This window comes from Microcaecilia unicolor, chromosome 2 (assembly GCF_901765095.1).
Source record: "Microcaecilia unicolor chromosome 2, aMicUni1.1, whole genome shotgun sequence".
NCBI lineage: Eukaryota > Metazoa > Chordata > Amphibia > Gymnophiona > Siphonopidae > Microcaecilia > Microcaecilia unicolor.
In genome coordinates, this window is record NC_044032.1 from 17,380,530 (window position 1) to 17,406,299 (window position 25,770).

The 25,770-nt window shown below is 45.0% G+C and overlaps 1 protein-coding gene across 1 annotated transcript in view; it reads right to left on the minus strand.

Moving 5' to 3' along the window:
- The window catches only part of LOC115462800 (phospholipid-transporting ATPase ID-like), a 258,559-nt gene extending 233,261 nt beyond the window's left edge, over nt 1-25,298 (minus strand). Inside the window, exon 1 of the mRNA XM_030192816.1 lies at nt 24,963-25,298. The gene's annotated coding sequence lies outside the window, so the exon portion shown is untranslated. The remainder of the gene's footprint in view (nt 1-24,962) is intronic.
- Between the last annotated feature and the right edge of the window lie 472 nt (nt 25,299-25,770).

A 25,770-nucleotide genomic window follows, 5' to 3' on the forward strand; every position in this document is an offset into this window, starting at 1 on the left:
GTTAGATTTTCAGGATATCCACAATGAATATTTGTGAGATACATTTGCATACAAAGGAGGCATTGCATGCAAATCTATCTCATAAGTACATACATATTGCCATACTGGGACAGACCAAAGGTCCATCAAGCCCAGCGTCCTGTTTCCAACAGTGGCCAATCCAGGTCACAAGTGACTGTCAGAAACCCAAAGAGTAACAAGATTCCATGTAGAACCCCAAAGAGTAGCAACGTTCCATTCAGAATCCCAAGTACATAACTACATAAGTATTGCCACACTGGGACAGACCAAAGGTCCATCAAGTCCAGCATCCTGTTTCCAACAGTGGCCAATCCAGGTCACAAATACCTGGCAATGTATTCATTGTATTCATGTATATTCATTGCGGCAGTGCCCTAGCTACAGGGGGTCACGGGGCCTGTCCCCCCCAAAAAAATTGGCTCTGGGTCCCCTGGTTTGGGCTAGCAGGGGTCCCCAACCCCCGCCAGCTAAAGCGTTTGTCCCACGCTGGTCTCGCATTGTCTGGCACCCTGTTCTGTTTTCAGCCGCCGCGCACACTCGTTTTAATGCTCGCACATGCTCAGTTTCATTAAAACGAGCGTGCACAGCAACTGAAAACAGAACTGGGCACCAGGCAACGTGAAAACCAGTGCGGGACAAACACTTTAGCTGGTGGGGGTTGGGGAGCACCGCCAGCCAAGGTACCTTTGCAGTGGCGGTGGGAGGCGGTGGAGGGGGCAGAAGCAGTGGCAGGTAGGCGGTAGCAGGCTCGGAGGGGGCGGAAGTGGTGGCAGGAGGGAGGCAGCAGGGAGGCGGGCCAAAATACTACTACTACTACTACTAACTAGCATTTCTAAAGCGCTACTAGGGTTACGCAGCGCTGTACAATTTAAACATAGAAGGACGGTCCCTGCTCAAAGAGCTTACAATCTAAAAGACAAGAGAACAATCTAAAGACAAGTGAACAATCTAGAGGACGAGTGAACAGTTAATCTGATAGGGTGGATAGATTGAAATGTGCCCCCACAGCTTGGGATCTGCCTACCCCCTCCTGTCGAGGTCTGGCTACGCCCCTGCATTGCGGATATCCTGAAAACCCAACTGGGTTGAGAAGCAGAGGCTTACATATCCCTACGAGCTTGTCCCATGCTCTCTTGAATTCAGAAACAGCCCTTGTCTCCACCTTCTCTACCAGGAGACTGTTCCAGGCATCCACCACCTACTCTGTAAAGTATTTCTTTAGACTATTCCTGAGTGCATCATCTTTCACTTTCATCCTATGCCCCCTCATTCCAGATGAAAAAGAGTAGCATATTTGACTCCCGGAGTGAATCATTTTTTAACACCCCCTTAGACCAACAAAAGAGTTCCTCCCCACTGCATTAAAATTAATACCTTGGCTACCAGGGAAGCTCAAACCCCATCATGGAAGAGGTCCTCTGTTTAAAAGCACACTGCTCAGAGGGCACAGGAGATTCTGCAGTATTTATTTGTTTCATTTGTATCCCACATTTTCCCACCTATTTGAAGGCTCAATGTGGCTTACTTGGTACCGTAACGGCATTCGCTAGTTACGGTGTGAACAAATATAGGTGTTATTGATGGTAAGAAGGATCGTGTTTGGTAGATACATAGGGGGAAGTTAGGGAGAGGGGATGAGGGTTAAGGTGTGTCCATTAGTCTTTGGTTTTGCAGTGTCGCAGGAACTTGGGTTTTTATGTTGGGTCGGTGGAGTATGCTTTTTTGAACAGGTTTGTTTTTAGTTCTTTCTGGAAACTTAGGTGGTCATACGTTGTTTTTACTATTTTTGGCAGTGCGTTCCATAGTTGTGTGCTTAAGTAAGAAAAGCTGGATGCATGAGTTGATTTGTATTTCAGTCCTTTAGTACTTGGGTAGTGGAGATTTAGGTAAGTTCATGCTGATCTTGTAGTGTTTCTGATTGGCAGGTCTATGAGATCTATCATGTATCTCGGGACTTCTCCGTAGATAATTTTATGAACCATGGTGCAGACCTTGAAGTCAATGCGTTCTTTGATTGGGAGCCAGTGTAGTTTTTCTCGGAGTGGTTTGGCACTGTCATGGCGTGTTTTTCCAAATATAAGCCTGGCTGCTGTGTTCTGGGCGGTCTGAAGTTTCTTTATAATTTGTTCTTTGCATCCTGCGTAAATTCCATTGCAGTAATCTGCGTGGCTTAGTACCATTGATTGTATCAGGTTGCGAAATATAGCTCTCGGGAAGAATGGTTTCACACGTTTGAGTTTCCACATTGAGTGAAACATTTTCTTTGTGGTAGTATTTGCTTGGTTCTCTAGGGTGAGGTTTTGGTCGATTATTACTCCAAGGATTTTTAGGTTGACTGAGATGGGGAGGGTGTGTGTGACCTGGGATACTTAGGTTTTTGGGTTTGTATGTGTTGTGTTGGGAGGAAATGATGAGACAGTTTGTTTTTTCTGTGTTGAGTTTTAGTTGGAATGCATTTGCCCATGAGTCCATGATGTTCAAGCTGAGCTTGATTTCGTTGTTGATTTTCTAACGGATCTTGTTTGTATGGGATATATATTGTGACATCGTCTGTATAAATGAATGGGTTAAGGCCTTGAGTGGGTATGGCCTTGGCTAGTGGTGTCATCATGAGGTTAAAAAGGATCGGTGATCCTTGTGGTACTCCACAGTTTGGTATCCACGGAGATAAGTTTGTGGTAGATTTCACTTGATATGTTCTGGTGGTTAGGAAGCCCTTGATCCATTTGAGTGTGTCCGCGAATTCCAAAGTAGTCTAGGAGTCTGAGTAATATATTATGGTTGACCATGTCGAACGCACTGGACATGTTGAACTGGAGGAGAAGTATACTTTTACCTGTTGCTATTTCCTGCTTGAATTTGGTTAGGAGGGTAAGTAGTACTATTCGGTACTATGTAAGGGGCGGAAACCTGATTGAGATTCATGTAGAATTGTGAATTTGTTTATGTAATCGTAAAATTGTTTGGTTACCAGACCTTCCATTAGTTTGACTACCAGTGGGATAGATGCTACTGGTCGATAGTTGGTAATGTCATTTGTTTTTTTCTTGGTGTCTTTTGGTATTGGGGTGAGTAGAATGTTGCCTTTTTCTTTTGGGAAAATACTTTGCTGAAGCAGGAAATTTAAGTGGGATGTGAGGTCTGTTATGAAGCGGTGGGGGGGGGGGCAGATTTTATTAGGTAGTTAGGGCAGGTATCCAATTGACAGTGACTATTGGAATATCTGTTAATTGCTTGGGGGACAGTATCGACAGTGAGGAGGGTGAAATTTGACCAGGTTCGGTCCATTGGGTATTCACCGGGGGTTGGGTCCAGGCCATTTATGAAGTTTTCGGTGTCCGTGTTGTCCTGAGGTAATGTTTTGCGTAGGTTCAGTATTTTTTTGTTGAAGTAGCAACGGGAACAAATTAATCGATTACATTTGCAGATGATACAAAACTATTCAAGGTTGTTAAAACACGTGCAGACTGTGAAATATTGCAGGAAGACCTTAGGAAATTGGAAGACTGAGCATCCAAATGGCAGATGAAATTTAATGTGGACAAATGCAAGGTGATACACATTGGAAAGAATAATCTGAATCATAGTTACCTGATGCTAGGGTAACAGCGGTTAGCATATCTGGGTTTAAAAAAGGTTTGGACAAGTTCCTGGAGGAAAAGTCCATAGTTTGCTATTGAGACAGACATAGGGAGGCAACTGCTTGTCCCGGGATTTGTAGCATGGAATGTTGCTACTTGTGACCTGGCTTGGCCACTGTTTAGAAAACAGGATACTGGGCTAGATGGACCACTGGTCTGACCCAATATGGCTACTCTTATGTTCTTATGTTCTAAACCAGGTATGGGGGAGGGCAGGCCAAAGCGACATATTCACACATTATCCAGCAAATTCTATATATGGCAACTAAAGTTACCTGTGAAACTCTAGCCACGCAGCTGAATTGTGCATGTAGCTTATCTAACGAGCCAATCAGGTGGACCCTAACAAGCAATGAATGACACTAATTGGCAATAATTAGAATTTTCGTGCACCAATTGCTAGGCATGTTCTATAAATTGGTGCTCATAAATTATACCACACAGATCTTAAAGGGGGGCGTGGCTGTGGGGAAAAGCATGAGTGGGTCGTAGGTGTTCCTAAAATTTACGCACAGTGTTATAGAATACACTCGCTCGATGTCTAACAGGCACCGGCATTTGGCCACGACTAGAATTAGTTGCAGGGACGGGCGTTAGGTAGATTTTATATTCCGCACTGCATACGTCTAGTAGCGCTACAGATAAGTAATAGTAGTAGGATTTGAGGCATATTTTTTTTCAGCGCCAACTTTCAGGTGCGATATCTAGAATCTAGCCCCTACCCCTCTTTCCCCCCACTTTTTAAAACTTTTTGTTTATAATAATTTTAAATATGCACACAACCACTCTTGCGTAAAGAAACACAGAATAGAGGCATATATGCAACAATATAATCAATCTAATCAATATAATCAATGCGTGGGATAAGCATAAAGGAATCCTGTGCAGAAGGAATGTATCCTCAGGAGCTTAGTTGAGATCGGGAGGCGGGGCTGGTGGTTGGGAGGCGGGGATAGTGCTGGGCAGACTTATACGGTCTGTGCCAGAGCCGGTGGTTAGGAGGCGGGGCTGGTGGTTGGGAGGCGGGGATAGTGCTGGGCAGACTTAAATGGTCTGTGCCCTGAAGAGCACAGGTACAAATCAAAGTAGGGTATACACAAAAAGTAGCACATATGAGTTGTCTTGTTGGGCAGACTGGATGGACCGTGCAGGTCTTTTTTTTTTTTTTTTTTTTTTTAAATCTTTATTTATGATTTTTAATCACATTACAAGCATCAAACACTTGAGTAGGAAATTCAGAAAGAAAACATTTACATAAGAATATATTGTTATATATATAAAAAAGGAAAAAAAAGAAAATGATATGTCTTGTCTTAGACCACCATCTGAGGGGGGTTGATTAGTTATACTCAGGAGAGAAAAATCATGAGGAAAAAGAAAACTTAAAGAAAGGCTTAACGGTTTGTCCACTATATAATTATCCATCTTAACCCTGGAACCAATACTAGGCGTCTCCAATCTGTTTCATGACAACTTTTTCTGATCTATAAATTGTTTCAAATGAATAGGATTAAGGAAAATGTATTTGACACCCAAATATTTTATGTTGCATTTACATGGATAGTTCAAATTGAAGGTAGCTCCCAATGCCAAAGTAGCTGGTCGTAGTTCTAGGAATTCTTTTCTTCTGGCCTGTGTCAATTTGGTGACGTCTGGGAAAACCCAGATCTTCCCTCCATAAAAAGGAGTCTGCAAATTCCTTAAGGCCATTTTTCTCACATGATCTAAGTCTTGTTGGAATACAAACGACACCAGCAATGTTTGTCTATCAGTTATAGTAGTCAATGAAGTTTCCAACAGTTCTGAAACATTAAGGTCTCTTTGTAGATTCAGAGATTCCTGTAAATCTCCATTTGTTTTTTTTTTTTATTGGGAGATAATAAATTTTATTCAAAGGTGGTATATCAGTAGAAGCAAACTTTAAATTTTCAGTCAGATACCTTTTAAATATATCTAAAGGCGAGTACACAGATGTTCGAGGAAAATTTATCAATCGGAGATTTAATCTCCAATTGTAATTTTCAAAATATTCAAGTCTATGGTGTATCTGTGTGTTGTCCTGTATCAATTTTGAGGTAATTTCCTTCATTTTAATAGAATCCACATTCAAAAGGTTTATCTTTTCATTCAAATCATTTTTCATATCTGCAAATGCAACATTTAAACTTTGAAAATTTTCAGAAAGTTTGTCAATCTTGCCTGTTGAAGTCCTCATAGTATTGTCCAAACGCTGGAGGACTTCCCAAATCGCCTCCAGCGTTACCTTCGCAGTTGGTGGGGCTCTTCTTGTTGTTGGCCTCTCTTGCAGGGTCACATTGCCCTTCGATTCCGTTGTTAGGGGAATTCCGGCAGATAATCCGACTTGTTGGCCCAGCAGCGAGGCTCCTTCTCCGACTTCCGGGGTCATAGCTTCACCTTCAAAGTCGAGTACTGCCGGCTGCAAAGGCGGGAAGAGCGTCGGAGGAGACAACGAAGTGTCTATTCCCTGGTTCTCAGCGTCTCTCTGCGCCGGTAAATCAGCGGGACCTCCAGACGTCAATAGAGTGGATTGCCGCATTAGGAACCGTTCCATCGTCTGCTGGTCGGGCGTTGATGTCAGTGACGGCTGGGCTCCTGTCCTAACGGTTCCCTTCCTCTTAGTATGAGGCATAACGACGGAAAAATTTTTCAAGTAAGTTTTAGAAAAAAACTAAGAGGAATCAAAAAAAACTTAAGCAGCGTTGGAGTAGTCACAGATGCGAGCAGTTATTACCGCCGCCATCTTGCTCCCCCCAGCACCCCATGTGCAGGTCTTTTTCTGCCGTCATCTACTATTTTACTATACGTATGTAATCTAATCAAATAACTAAAGAAAGGAAAATATGATATACACTTCTATTCTAAATTAACCCACAAAGGGAGGGAGGAGGGGGGGAATAAAGAGAAACAGCAGGGAGCTGAAAAAGGAAACAAACCGCAAATACAAGCTGACTGACAGCAGACATGAACACACTTAACCAGACATTGTCTTCCAAAAGTTCGCCTCAAGGAGGTGGTAAAGATGAAAACGGTGACGGAATTCAAAAATGCGTGGGACAAACACAAAGGAATCCTGTTTAGAAGGATCAGATCCAAAGGAGCTTAGCAGAGATTAGGTAGGAAAGCCGGTGCTGGGCAGATTTCGATGGTCTGTGCCCTGATCAAGGCGAAATAGATTTGGATGGGCTGGCGTGGAACTTTTCAGGGACATCGATGACAACTTCAGAAATTTTAGAACAAGGCCAGTGCTGGGCAGACTTCTACGGTCTATGGCCTAAAAATGGCAAGGCTAAATCAAGATCAGGTATACATATGATGTATCATATCATACCATATGCAATGAGTTTATTTTATTAGGCAGACTGGATGGACCATACGGGTTTTTATCTGCTGTCATCTACTATCTTATTAGGTCAAGCCACCGATTCCCCAGAGGCATATTTCTTCACGTTAAGAAAGGGTTTCAGTTGTTGAGGGATAAAGAAAACATATCGTTCATTATTATAATTAACCAAACACATACAAGGAAACCTCAGCGGAAAGATTGTTCCAATAGAAACAGTCTCGTGGCACAGCTTACGCTTCTCCTGGGTAGCCCTGGAGAGGTCAGGAAAAATCCAGATTTTTTGACCCTCAAACATCTTTAAAGCTTTCCTACAATAAATCCACATCAATGAGTTCCGGGTCTTGTTCGAATACCAAAGAAACAAGTAAAGTAATTCTCTCCACCGCTGACGTCGCAGACCAGTGGCGTTCCTAGGGTGGCTGACACCCGGGGCGGATCGCCGATGCGCCTCCCCCCACCCCCGGTGAAAGGCCACCCCCCCCCCCAGTGCGCGACCCCCCCCCCCCCCCCGGTGAAAGGCCACCTCCCCCCGTGAAAGGACACACCTCCCCCCCCCCCAGCGAAAGGACACCCTCTGGGTGCATTTTTACCTGCTGGGGGGGGGGGGGGTACTGTGCGCCTGTCTGCTTCGCTTGTTCCGTGCTCCCTCTGCCCTGGAACAGGAAGTAACCTGTTCCAGGGCAGAGGGAGCATGGAACGAGCGGAGCCAACAGGCGCAGCACCCCCCCAGCAGCGTGCACCCGGGGCGGACTGCACCCACCGCCCCCCTAGGAACGCCACTGTCGCAGACTGAATAACTCCAGAGGGATCCAAACTGACCGCTGAGCCCAGAGAAACATCCAAATTAGCTCCCAAAAATTCCCCCAGATACTGATTTCTTCCTCCTCTTAGGTAGAAAATACGTTTTTACAGTAGGTGGTACTGCTTCCCAGTATTTTGGATTGGCCCAGAGTTAACTTAGACAAGCCCTTCCACACCATATCACCCCCTCCCCCCATCAACATCTCTCCGTGGCATCTCGGCATCTGCCTGCTCATCGCTGAACCCCGTCCTTCCCCGGCGCACCTTACAGGCATCCCGGCGTCTGCAGTGATCCATTATTGCTGTCTACGCCGGCCCCGCAGGCTTCCATCAGCTGGATCCTGCCAGACAGGAAGCAGGAAATGACATCAGCAAGGACGGGACCTGGATGATGGATCACTACAGGTGCCGGTGTCACCTGTAAGGTACACTGGGGAGGGATGGGGTTCGGCAATGGGCAGGCAGATGCTGGGGTGCTGTGGAGGAGGAGAGACGTTGATGTGGGGTTCCGCCGCTGGGTGGGCCTGTGCCCACCCGTACCTACGCCACTGCAGTGCTTCCAATGTATATTCCAACACTTCTGTAAGATATCTATTGATGAAACTGCAACACATGAAGATTAAGATGCCTAACTAGATTTTCCAAAATCTCCACTCTTCGATTTAACATGTCTTTATCCTTAATAATAGCAACTTGTATTTCTTTGATTTTCCTGGACTCTTCCTTTAATGAATTATGTAGAGCTTTAAACTATTTAACGCTACCTTCATGTGCTTAAGCCAATGTTTGCACTGATTGGAGGAGTGGCCCTAGTGGTTAGAGGTGAGAGCACAGGTCTTGCAATCCAGAGGTGGCTGGTTCAAATCCCACTGCAGCTCCTTGTGATCTTGGGCAAGTTTCTTAACCCTCCATTGCCTCAGGTACAAACTTAGATTGTCAACCCTCCAGGGACAGAGAAATATCCAGAGTACCTGAATGTAACTCACCTTGAGCTACTACTGAAAAAGGTGTGAGCAAAATCCAAATAAAGAAGAAAGTTCCAGAGCCTCACCCAAAGTCTCCAACTTGAAAATCTTAGAAGCAACCACAACAGGAGGTAAGTTTGCTGAAGAAACCCAGGAATCCTCCTACGGGACCATGCCACTAACCGGCAGACATGACACTCCAGTTGCCACGTCTCCAGGTAGGTTTCCTCCCACCACCACCACCGATAAACCAACTGCGCCAGATCCAGAGAGTTCCCCACACTGGCTACTGAAGATGCCATGTCCTTCTTTGTGGTCTCCGCTGACAACTCCATGGTCTACAAATGTCGAAGCGGCAGGGGAACCTGGTTAGAGGGGGATAGAGATATTTCACCCGAAAGCTGGGACTCTCCCTGCGTCCCACACTGAGCCGAGATTTCACTCTTGTTTCCTTCCCGCCGTGGGAGCACGAATGAATCCAACTTCTGCTGACTGACAAGGGTAGAAGTGGCTTCGGGGGATAAGACCTCACCTTACCCTTATGCTTGGAAGGCATAACAACATTCAGGAAACAAGGTAAAACACAGAGCAGATTTTTGTGCTTCCTTTCAGTCGGCCATTTTGCTCCGTCCCTCCCCTCACTTTTAAATTAATAATATAAGTACATAAGCGTTACACTACTGGGACAAGCTGAAGGTCCATCAAGCCCAGTATCCTGTTTCCAACAGTGGCCAATCCAGGTCACAAATAATTGGCAAGATCCCAAAACAGTACAATACATTTTATGCTGCTTATCCCAGAAATAAGCGGTGGATTTTCCCATTTTAATAATGGTTTATGGACTTTTCTTTTAGGAAGCCAGCCAAACCTTTTTTAAAATCCTGCTAAGCTAACTGCTTTTACCACATTCTCTGGCAGCAAATTCCAGAGTTGAATTACACGTTGAATGAAGAAATATTTTCTCCGATTCATTTTAAATTTACTACTTTGTAGCTTCATTGCGTGCCCCCTAGTCCTAGTATTTTTGGTAAAAGTAAAACAGATTTTTATGCTGCTTATCCTAGAAATAAGCAGTGGATTTTTTCAAGTGCTTAAGGACTTTTCTTTTGGAAAGTATCGAAACCTTTTTTAAACCCTGCTAAGCTAACTGCTTTTACTACATTCTCTGGCAACGAATTCCAGAGTTTAATTACACGCTGAGTGAAGAAATATTTTCTTCAATTTGTTTTAAATGTACTACTTAGTAGCTTCATTGTGTACCCTCTAGTCCTAGTATTTTTGGAAAGAGTAAACAAGCTATTCACACCTACCCGTTCAACTCCACTCATTATTTTATAGACCTCTATCATATCTCCCCTCAGCTGCCTCCTCTCCAAGTTGAAGAGTCCTAGCCGCTTTAGCCTTTCCTCATAGGGAAGTCATCCCATCCCCTTTATCACTTTTGTCGCTCTTCTCTGTACCTTTTCTAATTCCACTATATCTTTCTTAAGATGCAGTGACCAAAATTGCATACAGTATTCGAGGTGCAGTTGCACCATGGAGCGATACAAAGGCATTATAACATCCTCATTTTTGTTTTCCATTCCTTTCCTAATAATTCCTATCCACCACTGCACACCAAGCAGAGTTTCAACGTATCATCAACGATGACACTAGATCCTTTTCCTGGTATGGAACCCTGCATCACCTAGCTATGGTTTGGGTTCCTCTTTCCTGCATGCATCACTTTGCACTTGCTCACTTAAATGTAATCTGCCATTTGGATGCCCGGTCTCCCAGTCTCATAAGGTCCTCTTGCAATTTTTTCACAATCCTCTTGAGATTTAAAAACTTTGAATAACTTGGTGTTGTCAGAAATTGTAATTACCTCACTAGTTATTCCCATCTCTAGATCATAAGCGTTGCCATATTGGGACAGACTGAAGGTCCATCAAGCCCAGTATCCTGTTTCTAACAGTGGCCAATCCAAGGCACAAGATCCCAGAACAGTAAAACAGATTTTATGCTGGATTTTCCCAAGTCTATCGAAATAATGGCTTATGGATTTTTCTTTTAGGAAATTAGCCAAACCTTTTTAAAACCCTGCTAAGCTAACTGTTTTTACCACATTCTCTGGCATCGAATTCCAGAGTTTAGTTACATGTTGAGTGAAGAAATATTTTCTCTGATTTGTTTTAAATTTACTATGTACTAACTTCATTTCGTGCCCCCTAGAACTAGTATTTTTGGAAAGAGTAAACAAGTGATTGACATGTATCTGTTCCATTCCTCTCAGTCCCACTACAGACCCCTGGGGAATCCCACTTCCCCACTTCTCCTTTGAGAATACTGACCATTTAGCCGTACTCTCTGTTTTCTATCTTTTAACCAGTTTTTAATCCACAATAGGACACTATCTCCTATTCCTTGACTCTCCAATTTCCTCTGGAGTCTTTCATGAGGTACTTCGTCAAATGCCTTTTGAAAATCCAGATACACAATATCAACCGGCTCACCTTTATCCACATGTTTGTTCACCTCTTCAAAGAAATGTAAGATTTCCCTTCACTAAATCCACGTTGGCTTTGTTTCATTAATCCATGCTTTTGAATATGCTCTGTAATTTTGTTCTTTATAATAGTCTCTACCCATTTTGCCCGGCACCGACGTCAGGCTCAACAGTCTATAATTTCCCGGATCACCTCTGGAAACTTTTTAAAATATCGGCGTTACATGGGCTACCCTCCAATCTTCCGGTACCACGCTCGATTTTAAGGATAAATTACATATTACTAACAATAACTCTGCGTGAGAACTGAGCGTGCACGAGGAGTGCCGGCATAAGTACACAAGTATTGCCACACTGGGACAGACCAAAGGTCCATCAAGCCCAGTATCCTGTTTCCAACAGTGGCCAATCCAGGTCACAAATACCTGGCTAGATTCCCAAAAAATTTCAGTACATTTTATGCTGCTTATCCCAGAAATAAGCAGTGGATTTTCACCAAGTCAATTTAATAATGTTCTATGGACTTTTCCTTTAGGAAGCCGTGCAGACCTTTTTAAAACTCCGCTAAGCTAACCACCTTTATCACATTCTCTGGCAACGAATTCCAGAGTTTAATTACACGTTGAGTGAAGAAACATTTTCTCCGATTCGTTTTAACTTTGCTACATTGTAGCTTCATCGGATGCCCCCTAGTCCTAGTATTTCTGGAAAGCGTAAACAGACGCTTCACATCTACCTATTCAACTCCACTCATTGCTTTATAGACCTCTATCATATCTCCCCTCAGCCGCCTTTTCTCCAAGCTGAAGAGCCCCAGCCACTTTAGCCTTTCCTCATAGGGAAATCATCCCATCCCCTTTATCATTTTCATCGCCCTTCTCTGCATCTTTTCTAATTCCACTATATCTTTTTATATATTTTTTTTTTGTTACATTTGTACCCCGCGCTTTCCCACTCATGGCAGGCTCAATGCGGCGGGCAATGGAGGGTTAAGTGACTTGCCCAGAGTCACAAGGAGCTGCAATGGGAATCAAACTCAGTTCCCCAGAACTCACAGAAACAGAAGCCTGCGCAGCCTTCTACATGGAATGTTGCTAGTGGAATAGCAACATTCCATGTAGAATCTCCAATAGTAGCAACAGAATCTCAGTAGTAGCAACATTCCATGTAGAATCTCCAATAGTAGCAACATTCCATGTAGAATCTCCAACAGTAGCAACATTCCATGTAGAATCTTCAATAGTATCTATTTTCTTTTTGTTACATTTGTACCCTGCGCTTTCCCACTCATGGCAGGCTCAATGCGGCTTACATGGGGCAATGGAGGGTTAAGTGACTTGCCCAGAGTCACAAGGAGCTGCCTGTGCCGGGAATCGAACTCAGTTCCCCAGGACCAAAGTCCACCACCCTAACCACTCATCATCTGGAAAGACCACCACTGACTTTCTCACTCATGGGAAATTTTTGGGCTACAGATCTGTTCGGCTAGCAGGGCTTGGGGATCCCTGCCAGCCATTCAGGGTTCTGCAGTTGGAGGAAGTGAGCCTGACCCTAAAGCGGGTGGAGGGGGAGGCCCCCAATGCCTCCCTTTTGCTCTGGTACAGGTTCCACTGCTCTATGCCCTTGTCTGGGATTGTACCTACCCCTTCCATATAAGAACCACCCTTCTGTGCCCTTGTTGTGGGGTGGGTCCCCTCAGTGATCACCCCACCCCTGAAGGGTGGCCTGGCATTTGAGTACCGGCATCTTTTTCACGAGTGGAGTGGAGGAATGGCCTAGTGGTTAGGGTGGTGGACTTTGGTCCTGGGGAACTGAGGAACTGAGTTCGATTCCCACTTCAGGCACAGGCAGCTCCTTGTGACTCTGGGCAAGTCACTTAACCCTCCATTGCCCCATGTTAGCCGCATTGAGCCTGCCATGAGTGGGAAAGCGCGGGGTACAAATGTAACAAAAATAAAATAGATACTATTGGAGATTCTACATGGAATGTTGCTATTCCACTAGCAACATTCCACGTAGAAGGCTGCGCAGGCTTCTGTTTCTGTGAGTCTGATGTCCTGCACGTACGTGCAGGACGTCAGACTCACAGAAGCAGAAGCCTGAGAGGCCACATTGGTGATCTGCAAGGGCCGACTTCTACATGGAATAGCAACATTCCATGTAGAATCTCAAATAGTAGCAACAGTGGAGGAGTGGCCTAGTGGTTAGGGTGGTGGACTTTGGTCCTGGGGAACTGAGTTCGATTCCCACTTCAGGCACAGGCAGCTCCTTGTGACTCTGGGCAAGTCACTTAACCCTCCATTGCCCCATGTAAGCCGCATTGAGCCTGCCATGAGTGGGAAAGCGCGGGGTACAAATGTAACAAAAAAAAAATGCACTGCTCCTACCAAAACAAAACAACAGAAGGGAAATTGTATGAAATAAGCCAGTCTGGTTTTAATTTGGAAGCTCCTCTATGACTTTTCTTAAGGTTATGAGATGGGAAGGGATTAGCTCCTCTGAGCTATGCTGAAGCCAGACATCTGTTGCCATTTAATGAAATGAATTCACACCACAGAGTAACTTGATCCCCAGTCCTCAGCCCTTTCCAGATTATCACTGTTTACATTCCAACAGTACTTTCTTCCAAGAGGTTTTGGCAGTGCTGAGTCTCTTTTAACAATTACCCATTCATTCTTCCTGAGAGCAGAAAGGTATAAAAGTGGGTGGGGTGTGTGTATCTGTCTGTCTTATAGGTCAGTGATATACCAAGTGGAGGGCAAAGTTGCCAGGTGGGCTGGTTTCCCACCCAATTGGGCTGGTTTTTAAGCCAGGTTGCGGGAAATTATCGAAGGTTGCGGGTTGCGGGAAATTGGGCTTCTTTTTCACTGCAGCTGTGCAGGGTGTGGGCTCTTTTTTCGGGGCTTCTATTGGTCTAATTTGGTCCAATAGAAGCTTTTCCGGGGCTTCTATTGGTCCAATTTGGTCCAATAGAAGCTTTTCCGGGACGGGGTTGACATCGGGGGCGGGGTTTATGACGCCAGAGGTGTCGTTGGGGGCGGGGAAATGACGTCAGAGCTGACGTCATGGGGCGGGGTCGGTGACGTTGGAGGCGGGGTCGATTACGTTGGAGGCGGGGTCGATGACGTTGGAGGCGGGGTCGATGACGTTGGAGGCGGGGTCGATGACGTTGGGCTGGTTTAAGGCTGATTTTGGGCGGGGAAAATTTTTCCCATCTGGCAACCTTGGGAGGGGGAGGGCCATAGTCCTGTGGCATTGGTCAGCCCTAAGTTCAGTCCAGGTTACTGTGGCCATTCAAGCAGAATTCTGGCTGTGGGGATGAGGTCAGAAGGGAGCCTGGCTGTGAGGGCAGGAGTAAAAGGGAGGGAAGGATTAGGAGCTGGCTAAAGGGGGGAAGAGATAAGGATTGATAAAGACTAGCTAAAGAGAGAGGCAGAGAGAAAGAAGGATTGATGAGAAACAAGCTAAAGAGAGAGAGAGAGATGGTGTACTTACCTCACAATATAACACAAAAAACGTCTCCACCATAACCACACCATACTGTTCTCTTCCTATCTCACAAAACTTGAAAATTCTTGGAGTCACCATTGATCGAAACCTCACTCTTGATGCCCACGTGAAAAACACGACGAAAAGATGTTTTATTCCATGTGGAAACTCAAAAGAGTCAAACCTGTCTTCCCGAGATACATCTTCAGTACCCTGGTACAGTCAATGGTAATAAGTCATCTGGACTACTGCAATGCACTGTACGCTGGCTGCAAAGAACAGGCTATCAAAAACTCCAAACTGCCCAGAATACGGCCGCCAGACTCATATTTGGAAAAACTAAATATGAAAGTGCAAAACCCTTAAGAGAGAAACCTCACTGGCTCCCACTTAAGGAACGCATTGCATTCAAGATCTGCACGATTGTACACAAAATCATTCACGCAGACGCCCCAATCTTCATGCTAAACCTCGTGGACCTACCTCCCAGAAACGCCACAAGATCATCCTGCAAATTTCTCAACCTGCACTACCCCAGCTGTAAAGGTCTAAAATACAAGCTGATGCATGCCACTACCTTCTCTTACATAAGCACGCAATTATGGAATGCACTACCTACAGACCTGAAAACAATCGACGAAACAACTACCTTTCGCAAATCTCTGAAGACATATTTCTTCAACAAAGCCTACAATGAGAACCGATAGCCTCACTAATCCACCTCACCAACCCAGTCAGTTCTGAAACCCCACCTTCTATAAATACCCTAATAAATCTACTACTACTTAGTATTTCTATAGCGCTGCCAGGGTTATGCAGCGCTGTACAAGTTTAAACATGGGGAAGGACGGTCCCTGCTCAAAAGAGCTTACAATCTAATATGGGGAAGGACGGTCCCTGCTCAAGAGAGCTTACAATCTAAAGGTTACAAACTATGTAGTCAGTGAAGGTATCATGAGTGGGGAAGGTGGTTATGCGCCAAAAGCAAGGGAGAAGAGATGGGCTTTGAGTAAGGACTTGAAGATGGGCAGGGAGGGCGCATGGCGTATGGGCTCGGGAAGTCTGTTCCAGGCATAAGGTGATGCGAGGCAGAAGGGGCGGAGTCTGGAGTTAGCGGTGGTGGAGAAGGGTACAGATAGGAGTGATTTGTCCTGAGAGCGGAGGTTACGGGTGGGAACATACGGGGAGAGGAGGGTAGAGAGGTAATGGGGGGCTGCAGATTGAGTGCATTTGAAGGTTAAAAGGAGAAGCTTGAACTGTATATGGTAGCGGATCGGGAGCCAGTGAAGCGACTTGAGGAGAGGGGTGATATGAGAGTATCGGTTCACGCGGTAGATAAGACGTGCGGCGGAATTTTGGACAGATTGAAGGGGGGATAGATGGCTGAGCAGGAGGCCAGCGAGAAGAAGGTTGCAATAGTCAAGACGAGAGGTGACGAGCGAGTGGACGAGGGTTCGGGTGGTTTCTTCTCTTTCTTCCCTTAATTAATCTCTACACAGTACTAACAATACTTGGTACACTGGAAAACTATGTTAACAATACTATGTAAGCCACTTTGAGCCTGCAAATAGGTGGGATAAGGTGGGAGGGAGGAGAGAGACAGGGTGGCTAGCTGGGTACAGAAATGGAGACTGGGGGTCTTTAAGCGGGGAAAGAGAGATTTAGGGAGAGACTGGGGGCTGACTGGGATGGGTGGGAGGAGATACAGAGAGTTTGATTGGAAAGTGACTGAGGAGGGAGAGAGAGAGTGATGGGAGACTGGCTGAGAAGCTGGAGGAAAGAGATTGAGGGGAGACTGGTTGAGGGGGACCAGATAGAAGAGATGGGTGTTGGGGGGTATGTGGGAGGAATGGAGGCCTGATAGAGGGTAGAAAGGAGAATTGAAGGGGGGTATGCTAAAGAGAACATTGAGAAGCTGATTATTTGGGTGGAGGGGGGACAGGAAATTGAATGCAGAAATGAAACCACTGGGAAGAGAGAGAGAGATGATGATTTGGAAGATGGGGTAAGGAATTTACTGAAAAAAGGGAGAAATGGAAGATGAAGAAAGTTAGAAAAGTGAGATATGAAAGATCTAATGAAGGGAGAAAAGTGAAGACAGGCAGAGAAGAGAAGAGAAAAGGCATAGCAAGAAGTGAGAGAGCCTAGTTGAAGGGGCAGGAGAAATAAAGAAAGGAACTGATATCTGGGAAGAGGAATCAGAAAGAGATAAGATGAAAATGGAGAAGAAAGTGAAAATAGAATGACGAGAAAACGCACATGAGTTTAAAAAAAAACTGAGGGGGTCAGTATTCAGCCAGTGCGGTCATTCCGTTAGTTTAAAACTGGCACTGGCTCTTGAATGAATTCAGCATAGAAAGTGGCAGAAATCTACGAGGGTAATTCTGTAAAGAAGCATCAAGATCGCGCATACATGACCAGGAAACCGACATATACAGACATTGAACGTTCAAATGTGTCTCACTGGGATCATAACCACCTGCTGATGTCACTGGCCAGCGCTAGAACCCTGCTTGCCTGACGTCAGGAGGTGGTTACGATCCCAGTGAGAGACACAGGAAGCGCGCGACCGGCAAAAAGAGATTTTCTCTACCAAAAAAAGTTTTACCACCTGCTCCACAGGACCCTCCTCCCCCCTTCTGTCATTTCAGGACCCCCTTTCACCCACTCTGCCATTTCAGGACCCCCCTCCGCCCCTCCCCTTCGTAACAGCGGGACCACAGGAACAGCTGAAACAGAAGCGAAAGAAAAGGCTGTCTGAAGCGGCGTCCCTGCGTGCAGGAGGTAAAAACTTTTAAACAGCCGGCTGTTACGAAGGGGAGGGGTGGAGGGGGGTCCTGAAACAGCAGGGTGGGTGAAGGGGGGTCCTGAAATGACAGAAGGGGGGAGGGGGGTCCTGCGTGCAGGAGGTAAAAACTTTTAAACAACAGCCGGCTCTTACCAGGGGGAGGGCCAGAGAGGGGGGAGGGGGTCCTGAAACAACAGAGGGGGGAGGGGGGTCCTGAAACGAGATGGGGGAAGGGGATTCCTGGAACTCCACTGGAAGGGGAGGGGCGGGTCCTGGAACTGGAAGGGGAGGGGGGGGTCCTGGATCAGGGTGGAGCGAGAGGGGGGAGGGGGAAGAAGAGGGGGTTCTGCAAACATACTCTCACACTCGCTCTCTCTCACACACACTGTATCTGTGTGAAACACACTCTCTCACACAGACACACTCGCACCCAGGTCTCACTCTCTCACTGTCACACACACACGCTCGCACAGTCACTCTCACACACACACTCTCTCAAACATACACACTCAGAGGAAAACCTTGCTAGCACCCGTTTCATTTCATACAGAAACGGGCCTTTTTTTACTAGTATACCCATATTACGGCTGTGTGCTATTCCACAAAATGGCGACTACATGCAATGGTGCGCAGTTTGTGGGTGGGTTACACCTGGGTGCAGCGTAAGCAGGGCACACAGTTCCGCTTGTAAATTATACAGTATATAATCTGTGCACATTATATAGCAATCTAGGCATTTTTACACCAGCTCTGTGGCTGGTAGAAGTGGTGATTGCCTAAATTATACACCCGTGTGTTACCCGTTACACTAGTGTTCTTTTAAGGAAGATACGCACTTAATTTTCTTTCTAAAGAAGACTACTACTACTACTACTATTTAGCATTTCTATAGCGCTACAAGGCGTACGCAGCGCTGCACAAACATAGAAGAAAGACAGTCCCTTCTCAAAGAGGAAATGGCAGCATTGCTGAAAATCAAATCTTTTCTTTTTTCTTTTTTTATTGGCATAAAAGATGAAAGAAAATAGAAATTTTGGTGGCAGCTGCCACTCTAAAGAAGGTCACTGTTACAGAGCTGCCAGGAAGGAGACTTTTTGGCCAGTCCTACTTTTAAACCTACATCCCAAAGCAGTTTGGGATTTGTAGTCCCTGATTCTACCAATTAAAATCAGTGCTGCTTGTCTGATAATGAACCAGGATAAGGTTTGTCAGAAATCCAGAACTGGCCCAAAGTCTCCTCCTGGAACTGGGCAACTTGAAAGCCCTGGATAAGAGCCTGGATGGAAACCAGGCAGGATCAAGAGTCAGACATGGACCTCTTGCCGGTCCACTGGGCTTTGACCCTCTCAGACACATTTCTGAGAACTTAGGCTACTGCTAGCCCTGAAGGCTGTGGGTTCAAGTCCCAGGAACCCTTACAGTCCCAGACATCACACAATCCTGGAAGCAGAAAACAAGAAGGGGCCAAGGCAGGGTTGTATATCAAGGGGATGCCAAAATTGCACCCGCCTATTGCCTCTCCTGATGTTTGGGACTTCATGTCCCCCCCCCCCCCCCCCCCCATTGGCTTTCTGTAACCTCGAGCTGCATGGTGCAGGAAGTTCAGCTGGGTCTCATGCTTTGAACTCCCACAAGAATTTCCTGCGCTGCGCCACTCAAACTTAGAGCTGAATCATGGTACAAGCTTGAGAGAGACTGGAGGGGAACTCAGAACTTAGCCCCTTGACATCTGCATGTGCGTATAGACGTATGTAGCAGGCTGCCAATAGACTTTACCATTGCAATTGCGGGCAGAACATTCTGGTCCCTGCTCCAGAAAACAGATGGCAATCACAGTGTAACACTAGGAGGTATATTCAGAGATTTCTGATCCAATAGGATTCAACTGTGAGCTTTTGGAGGAAGTATAAAACCTAACAATAGGGGAGAAGCCATGTCTGCCTCTCCTAAAAGGGGAGCAGTTAGGAGGTCCTTCCTCCATCCAGAAGGAGTTCAGATAGGACATCTTTCCCCTCCTAGAGGGAGATCAGCTAAGAAAGATATAGAGGAGCAGTAAGTGAGGAACCCACTAGCCCACCAGAGTCTTAGCTCTCTACTCAAGAGACAAGTACGAAAAGTATTAATACAATGGCTGCCAGTCTGTTAATCAGCTGTCCTCTGGAGCTTTCCTACCCACACTCAACTGTTTAGCGAGGTCAGTCTGATCCACAGCTATCCCTCTGAGTCACAGAGAGGCATATTTTCAAAGCACTTAGCCTTCCAAAGTTCCATAGAAACCTATGGAACTTTGGAAGGCTAATTGCTTTGAAAATATGCCTCAGAGAGCCCTAAGGCAGAAGGTCTGGTCATGGGGAGACTGGATCCTAAACCATAGTCAGAGAAGAGCAAACTGTGAAACTGTTGATGTATCAATGAGTGACCACTTCCTAAAAGTGTCAGGGGATAATTTACCCTCCCCCTCTTGGGGTTTATCCTTAACCTGTCCAGCAGGCAAAAATTTCAGCTTCAGGGAACTCAGGGTGGTCATGAATGGAATTCACTCTGAGGAAAGAAAGATGAGTAGTGGAGTGCCCTCTGCATTGAGGCCGATTCTATTCAACATATTTGTGAGTGACATTGCCAAAGGATTAGAAGGGAAAGTTTGCATTTTTGCGACAGAGTGGACAACATGAGAAGTGAACTAAAAAGATTAATATTTAATGCAAAGAAATGTAGACTGATGCACATGGAGTATAGAAACCCAAAAGAGTTGTATTTGCTAGGGGGAGAGACGCTAAAAGGGCCCCTAAAGCACTAGTTTATAGAAAGTTGCAAATGAGGTCAGAAAGGTGCTTGAACATAAGTACATAAGTATTGCCATACTGGGAAAGGCCAAAGGTCCATCGAGCCCAGCATCCTGTTTCCAACAGTGGCCAATCCAGGGCACAGATACCGTGCAAGATCCACAAAGAGTAGCAACATTCCATGTAGAACCCCAAAGAATAGCAAGATTCTAGAATTCTAAAGAGTAACAAGATTCCATGCAGAATCTCAAAGAGTAGCAACATTCCATGTAGAACCCCAAAGAGTAGCAAGATTCCATTCAGAACCCCAAGTACAAAAGTACATAAATATTGCCATACTGGGGCAGACCAAAGGTCCATCAAGCCCAGCATCCTGTTTCCAACAGTGGCCAATCCAGGTCACAAATACCCGGCAAGATCCCAAAAAGTACAAAACATTTTATACTGCTTATCCCAGAAATAGTGGATTTTCCCCAAGTCCATTTAATAACGGTCTATGGTCTTTTCTTTTAGGAAGCCAGCCAAACCTTTTTAAAACTCCGCTAAGCTAACCGCCTTTACCACATTCTCTGATAACGAATTCCAGAGTTTAATTACACGTTGAGTGAAGAAAAGTTTCTCCGATTCATTTTAAATTTACTACATTGTAGCTTCATTGCATGCCCCCTAATCCTAGTATGGAAAGCGTAAACAGATGCTTCTTGTTGGGCAGACTGGATGGACCGTGCAGGTCTTTTTCTGCCGTCATCTACTATGTTACTATGCTTCACATCTACCCGTTCAACTCCACTCATTATTTTATAGACCTCTATCATATCTCCCCTCAGCCGCCTTTTCTCCAAACTGAAGAGCCCTAGCCGCTTTAGCCTTTCCTCATAGGGAAGTCGTCCCATCCCCTTTATCATTTTCATCACCCTTCTCTGCACCTTTTCTAATTCCACTATATCTTTTTTGAGATGCGGCGACCAGAATTGAACACAATATTCGAGGTGCGGTCGCACCATGGAGCGAAACAAAGGAAATATCCTCATTTTTGTTTTCCACTCCTTTCCTAATAATACCTAATATTCTATTTGCTTTCTTAGCCGCAGCAAATAGAATGTTAGGTATTATTATCTTACCTAGGGTAGGAGTGGTTAAGCATGTCCTGCTATAGTATGTGCAGCCAGCTAAACCTTCTAAAATGATCTCTTGAGCTTCTAAATAGGTGCGAATCTGGATAATGAGCCAATATACAAAGTTATGCTCTTTGTGACCTTGGGCAAGTCACTTAACCCTCCATTGCCTCAGGTAGAAACTTAGATTGTCAGCCCTCCTTGGACAGAGAAATATCCAGAGTACCTGATTGTAACTCACCTTGAGCTACTACTGAAAAAGGTGTGAGCAAAATCTAAATAAATAAATATATGGAATGTTGCTACTATTGAAGATTCTACATGGAATGTTGCCACTTTTTGAGATTCTGGAATGTTGCTACTATTTGAGATTCTAGATCAAATGTTGCTAGTGGAGGAGTGGCCTAGTGGCTAGAGCACCAGTCTTGCAATCCAGGGGTGGCCAGTTCAAATCCCACCGCTGCTCCTTGTGATCTTGGGCAAGTCGCTTAACCCTCCATTGCCTCAGGTAGAAACTTAGATTGTGAGCCCTCCTGGGACAGAGAAATATCCCGTGTACCTGAATGTAACTCACCTTGAGCTACTACTGAAAAAGGTGTGAGCAAAATCTAAATAAAGATTCTAGAATTCTAAAGAATAACAAGATTCCATGAAAGTGTAGCAACATTCCACGTAGAACCCCAAAGAGTAAGAAGGTTCTTTGGGGTGGAGGAGTGGCCTAGTGGTTAGAGCACCAGTCTTGCAATCCAGAGGTGGCCAGTTCAAATCCCACTGCTGCTCCTTGTGATCTTGGGCAAGTCACTTAACCCTCCATTGCCTCAGGTAGAAACTTAGATTGTGAGCCCTCCTGGGACAGAGAAATATCCAGAGTACCTGATTGTAACTCACCTTGAGCTACTACTGAAAAAGGTGTGAGCAAAATCTAAATAAATAAATATATGGAATGTTGCTACTATTGAAGATTCTACATGGAATGTTGCCACTTTTTGAGATTCTGGAATGTTGCTACTATTTGAGATTCTAGATCAAATGTTGCTAGTGGAGGAGTGGCCTAGTGGCTAGAGCACCAGTCTTGCAATCCAGGGGTGGCCAGTTCAAATCCCACCGCTGCTCCTTGTGATCTTGGGCAAGTCACTTAACCCTCCATTGCCTCAGGTACAAACTTAGATTGTGAGCCCTCCTGGGACAGAGAAATATCCACAGTACCTGAATGTAACTCACCTTGAGCTACTACTGAAAAAGGTGTGAGCAAAATCTAAATGAAGATTCTAGAATTCTAAAGAATAACAAGATTCCATGAAAGTGTAGCAACATTCCATGTAGAACCCCAAAGAGTAAGAAGGTTCTTTGGGGTGGAGGAGTGGCCTAGTGGTTAGAGCACCAGTCTTGCAATCCAGGGAATCCAGAGGTGGCCAGTTCAAATCCCACTGCTGCTCCTTGTGATCTTGGGCAAGTCACTTAACCCTCCATTGCCTCAGGTACAAACTTAGATTGTGAGCCCTCCTGGGACAGAGAAATACCCAGAGTACCTGAATGTAACTCACCTTCAGCTACTACTGAAAAAGGTGTGAGCAAAATATAAATAAATACATGGAATGTTGTCACTTTTTGAGATTCTGGAATGTTGCTACTATTTGAGATTCTAGATGGAATGTTGCTAGTGGAGGAGTGGCCTAGTGGTTAGAGCACTGGTCTTGTATTCCAGAGGTGGCCTGTTCAAAATCCTACTACTGCTCTTTGTGACCTTGGGCAAGTCACTTAACCCTCCATTGCCTCAGGTACAAACTTAGATTGTGAGCCCTCCTGGGACAGAGAAATATCCAGAGTACCTGATTGTAACTCACCTTGAGCTACTACTGAAAAAGGTGTGAGCAAAATCTAAATAAATAAATATATGGAATGTTGCTACTATTGAAGATTCTACATGGAATGTTGCCACTTTTTGAGATTCTGGAATGTTGCTACTATTTGAGATTCTAGATCAAATGTTGCTAGTGGAGGAGTGGCCTAGTGGCTAGAGCACCAGTCTTGCAATCCAGGGGTGGCCAGTTCAAATCCCACCGCTGCTCCTTGTGATCTTGGGCAAGTCACTTAACCCTCCATTGCCTCAGGTACAAACTTAGATTGTGAGCCCTCCTGGGACAGAGAAATATCCACAGTACCTGAATGTAACTCACCTTGAGCTACTACTGAAAAAGGTGTGAGCAAAATCTAAATGAAGATTCTAGAATTCTAAAGAATAACAAGATTCCATGAAAGTGTAGCAACATTCCATGTAGAACCCCAAAGAGTAAGAAGGTTCTTTGGGGTGGAGGAGTGGCCTAGTGGTTAGAGCACCAGTCTTGCAATCCAGGGAATCCAGAGGTGGCCAGTTCAAATCCCACTGCTGCTCCTTGTGATCTTGGGCAAGTCACTTAACCCTCCATTGCCTTAGGTACAAACTTAGATTGTGAGCCCTCCTGGGACAGAGAAATACCCAGAGTACCTGAATGTAACTCACCTTCAGCTACTACTGAAAAAGATGTGAGCAAAATATAAATAAATACATGGAATGTTGTCACTTTTTGAGATTCTGGAATGTTGCTACTATTTGAGATTCTAGATGGAATGTTGCTAGTGGAGGAGTGGCCTAGTGGTTAGAGCACTGGTCTTGTATTCCAGAGGTGGCCTGTTCAAAATCCTACTACTGCTCTTTGTGACCTTGGGCAAGTCACTTAACCCTCCATTGCCTCAGGTACAAACTTAGATTGTGAGCCCTCCTGGGTCAGAGAAATATCCAGTGTACCTGAATATAACTCACCTTGAGCTACCACTTAAAAAAAAGGTGTGAGCACTATGCAAGCCACATTGAGCCTGGAAATAGGTGGGAAAATGTGGGGTACAAATGTAACAAAATATATAGTACATAAGTGTTGCCATACTGGGACAGACCGAAGGTCCGTCAAGCCCAGCATCCTGTTTGCAATAGTGGCCAAACCAGGCTACAAGTACCTGGCAAGATCCCAAAACAGTACAATACATTTTATGCTGTTTATCCCAGAAAAAAGCAGTGGATTTTCCCAAGTCCATTTTAATAATGGCTTATGGACTTTTCTTTTAGGAAGCTGTCCAAATGATTTTTTAAACCCTGTTAAGGTAACTGCTTTTACCACATTCTCTGGCAACGAATTCCAGACTTTAATTACACGTTGAGTGAAGAAATATTTTCTCTGATTAACTTTAAATTTACTTACTTTGTAGCTTCATTGCGTACCCCCTAGTCCGCTATATTTGTTATTCAATTAAATCTTATGCTAACAGCAGTGCCGGTATCTCTCATCAGTACACAGATCAGCTACAGAATTAAAAACAAATCCGTCTTATTGGACTAACTTAATACATTTTTGACTAGTTTTCAAGAGTCAACATTCCCTTCCACTTTCTTTTGTTTAACTTTATTTCTGTGCGTGGAAGAGGAGTGACACCACAACCATACTGCTTTATCCAGGAACTACACGAGGGTCTTACCTCCAGGAGACCTTGAAACTGCTAGCGGAGGTCACGATGAGGAGCTCTCCAGCAAAAGCAGGACGTGATGCCGATCCACAGCCAGAAATACCTCCAAATGGATTCCTAAATGGAACGGCAGTCAATAAAGTTCCATAAAACCTTAATTTTGATCTCAAACTATTCCCAGAAGTCAGAAATTTAGGCGGGAGTTTTCACGGGAGAGCTGCAGCCTTCGACACTGTAGACAGGAAAGATGCACCAGGAGTTCCTGGTTGACTCTGGATGCAGCCTGGCACAGTCATGCACTAAACAAATAGCAGCCACTGATCTTTGCCCCCTCTGTATCGACAGGTGCTGTAACACACCTGCCGAAGTGCAGGACAAGGAAGGCATTTCATAGCCAGCAAGGGACTTTGGACTCCAGACTGACGTTAGGGCTTTGATAAGGGATGTGCACAGCAGTGTATCTGTAAAGGTAGCCCAGCTTGCAGCTTCAAACGTTCTGGTTGGGCAAGGCCTTATCAGGACATCTGAGCTGGGCAGAGTTTACTTTTCAGAGCTGTTTTCCCGTCACTGTCTTGTAATATTTGAGAAGTCCGATATCAGACTTTAAATTCATGCAACAAAACTACGTGTGAGTGGATGGATAGATAGGGGTTCGGCCGGACAATGGGTGTTTGACAGTGGGTCAAGATGATCAAAGGTCAACTGGAAATCTGGTAAATAAGTCAGTGATTTTTAAGTCGCATCACTGTTGTTAAGAACTAAGGGCCCTGTTTACTAACAGACAGTGCATTTTTTCTAGCGAAAAAGGTGCCGGTACTCA